The sequence below is a fragment of the Cucurbita pepo genome, chromosome 10 (assembly GCF_057944985.1).
Source record: "Cucurbita pepo subsp. pepo isolate OVF chromosome 10, ASM5794498v1, whole genome shotgun sequence".
Classification (NCBI taxonomy): domain Eukaryota; kingdom Viridiplantae; phylum Streptophyta; class Magnoliopsida; order Cucurbitales; family Cucurbitaceae; genus Cucurbita; species Cucurbita pepo.
In genome coordinates, this window is record NC_141807.1 from 8,524,014 (window position 1) to 8,527,524 (window position 3,511).

General features: G+C 35.5%; 1 non-coding gene across 1 annotated transcript; it reads left to right on the forward strand.

Moving 5' to 3' along the window:
• The first annotated feature begins 2,027 nt into the window (after positions 1 to 2,027).
• Positions 2,028 to 2,099, forward strand: TRNAQ-UUG (transfer RNA glutamine (anticodon UUG)). The gene has a single exon. It is a non-coding gene; the product is annotated as a tRNA-Gln (tRNA).
• Positions 2,100 to 3,511: the final 1,412 nt, after the last annotated feature.

Genomic DNA, 3,511 nt, shown 5'->3' on the forward strand with positions numbered 1-3,511 from the left:
ATCCTACAAAATGGATCCATGGCTCAGTGGTAGAGAATTTGACCGGTCACCCGTTTGAACTTGATTGTGCCCTTTTATTTTGGAGAGACACTTTTTACACTTTTAGACTGACACTCTGTAGAAGGGGTCATTAAGGTTGAAATCATGCAAAATGGGTCCATAGCTCAGTGGTAAAGCATTTGACGGCAGATCAAGAGGTCACCCATTCGAATTTGGTTGGTTCCTTTTATCATTTTACTTTGTTTTCAACCTCTTTTAACTTGCAATCCGTGCTTGGAGAACCCATCGAAATGTGAGTTTGTAACCCATTCGTTAGGGTTCTTGGAATGATTCTCTAGATTATCCCTTCCATGTTGGGAGTCGGGCCATGGGTCTTGGGTGAAGGAACCGTTGGTTTACCGCCCCTAAGAGTTAAGAAAGCATCTTGAGGCTAGTTTCACATAGTATCATTGTCTTTGAGATAACAATTCTTTTCTATTTTATATAAATTTTTTAAATATGGGTTCATTTCCAAATGCATGCTAACACCTTTATTGTTGAATAAATGACATGAAACTAGTTTAACATAGTAACGTTGCCTTTTTCTCCTATTGGTGGAAGGATAATAGGTTGATTATACCTATAGGGTAGTTTTAAGCGTGACAACGAGACTAAGTTTTTTTTTTTTTTAGTTAAAAATTAGAATTATAACAATCTGCCTAAAACCCTCAGACTAATTTTGCTTCATTTCTAAATGCAAGCAGACAAAGTAGAAAAATGAAAATATGTAAATATTAAACTCAAACATTTCAAAGAAATAAAAAAGTTTTGATGGTACCCATGCTAACCAGAAAACAATCAACCAAATTGATTTCGAACATAGAAAACTTCATGTCTCCATCTTGTAAGGCCAATAAACCAAAGGGCCTAATATAGTAGAAAAATCAAAAAATGTTACCCTCATATGTGTTGTGTCATAAGTGATCCATGGATGTTGACTTTGACCAATTCCTACTATTTTTTTTCTATATTTTGAAACTATTTTAAACACTTTTTTCTTGTACTCCTTATAATTTTACCTTTTAAGGTTGTAAATATTTGTGCACGGGTGACTATTATGATTATTAGTCAACTGAGTTAAGTGGAAATAAATTTTGAAGATGAAATTAAAGTATTAATTTTGATGTCATCTTTACCTGAGTTTTGGGATATTGTTATTAATGAGATTCAATCTAATGCCATTAGTAATTCACAATGATAATATTCAAAATACTTGACAAAAAAGAATAGTCAACGTAAGATATTTGAAACAAATAAATATTTTGTCCTGTATGATATATCAAATCACTCATTTGAAATTCCTTAATAATAAACCTGAAGTCTTACATCTTTTATAGTGAAAAGTTCCTTAAATAGAAGTCTTATTAGATACTTCTAAGCATTTAGAGATCAACTAGACACAAAGCTAAACATTCTAAAAAAAATTAGGGGTTAAACTTTTAAGTTAACTTAATTTAAGAAACTTATCATTTTTATATTATCAAGAGTTTAATTGAGCTAAGTCAATTCAATCGAGTGGACCCAAGAATTGAACCAAACCAAACCAAACCAAACCAACTAGTTAGTAACATGATTTAGTGGAAGCATTTTCACGCAAAGTAGAAGCAATAATGGATGGTTTGAAATAATATAGTTTTCACCCCTTGTTTCTCGAGTGAATATTGAAATAATATAGTTTTCATGTTAAGTTTTGCACGGAAGAAAGAAAGACGGGGATGTAAAGTATTATTTCAATTTGTTTGTAATATACAACAATATATAAATTAACTATAAGAAATATATAAAATTACATGTTCTCCAAGAGCTTCAATCAACACCGGAGGGTTACTTCTGCAACCACTCTAAAGGTGCTCAAGATCACAACGAGTTAGATAAAACAGCTCTAGAACTTTGAATCCAATAACTTGAGTTTGACTCATGATAGGATCTCCCTTCTTGTGGAATCTGCATAAAATAGGAAACCCATTCCAAAATAAATTTTTACAAGGGGTTCTATGGTGTAGTGGTTAGCACTTTGGACTTTGAATCCAACGACTTGGGTTCTACTCCCGGTAGGACCTTTGACAACACAAGACATTTTAAAACTAAACAGTGTTACCACTTCCCATGAGTGCATAGGTGGCGTTGTCATAATCCTGCTAGCAAACCGTGGTGCAGCTCATGGTACATATACAATAGCATCCCACCTAAAGAGAACCTCTATGCATATAGGTGGCGTTGTCATAATCCTGCTAGCAAACCGTGGTGCAGCTCATGGTACATATACAATAGCATCCCACCTAAAGAGAACCTCTATGCATAATGTCTTGGGGTCAAGCTTTGAACTTATAAGTTCTTAGGAATAGCGACCAAGGGTACATCCTCTATGCATAATGTCTTGGGGTCAAGCTTTGAACTTATAAGTTCTTAGGAATAGCGACCAAGGGTACATCTGGGGAATCTATTACTTTAGGGATACCACTTTAGTTATCCTAGGAGGTAAAGTCATATGGATCGTGATGAGCATTTTCTCCCATATCTTGGTTTCGCTAACTAAAGTTTTCCAATAACTCCCAAACTTCATTACCTTATATAACCTCTCTGGAAAAAGATTCATACAACATTTCATAAAATAAGATCTACTGAGAAAACCCGAGAAAAGGTCAACTTTTGAGTTGACTTGGACAGTTCAGTTGAACTGGCCGTATCATCGTTTTCTTCCTCTGAAAAGAAATAAGATGCACATTTTTCGCATCGCCGCCATCTGAAACTCGGCCTGTACTGCCACATTTACAGTGTTTCTCTCCTCGATTTCTTCGTGAAACTTAAAGATGGATGTTACAAGAAAGGGCTTGGGATTTATTTGATAACTTCTCGTGGATCGTAGCCTAAGATATTCGCTACCAAAGTTCATCCAAAATCTGATTTATCGCTGGAGATAAAACAAAGGATTTCTTATTGGGTAGCCGATTCTAGGGGTTTCAAGGCTCTATTTCATTAAACCTCTTCCATATCCTATCTTCAGGCTAAAGGAATTGGTTTGGAGGAACGTCTTTGAGTGTAGGACCTTAATTTTCAGAAATCGTTCTCGGTATGCAACTCACTCGAAACGCCAGATTTTCAATCTCGTGGGTAGCTTATTCTACGACGTTTTAGCTCTGGATTCCTTCAACAAGTTTACTCAACTTCTTCCTCTGAAGCTAGAGGAATCCTTAATTTGAAGGAAAAGAGATCGTATATAGGAATTTTGACTCTTATCCCCAATTTAATTTTGAAACCTATTTCCTTCAATTTGGCACGCTCTCGAGGTTATTTTTCTTCGTGGTCTTCTATGGAAGCATTCCTTGGAGGTACAGAAACTGATTGGAATCATTCTTTCTCGACGAGTCATCATGTATCCTCGGGTTGGATTTTCAAGTTTTTCATGCAGTTCTTCAATGGCGGATTGAATTGGGGGAATGGTTTCTAGGCACTTTCAGCACTCTATTCCTTC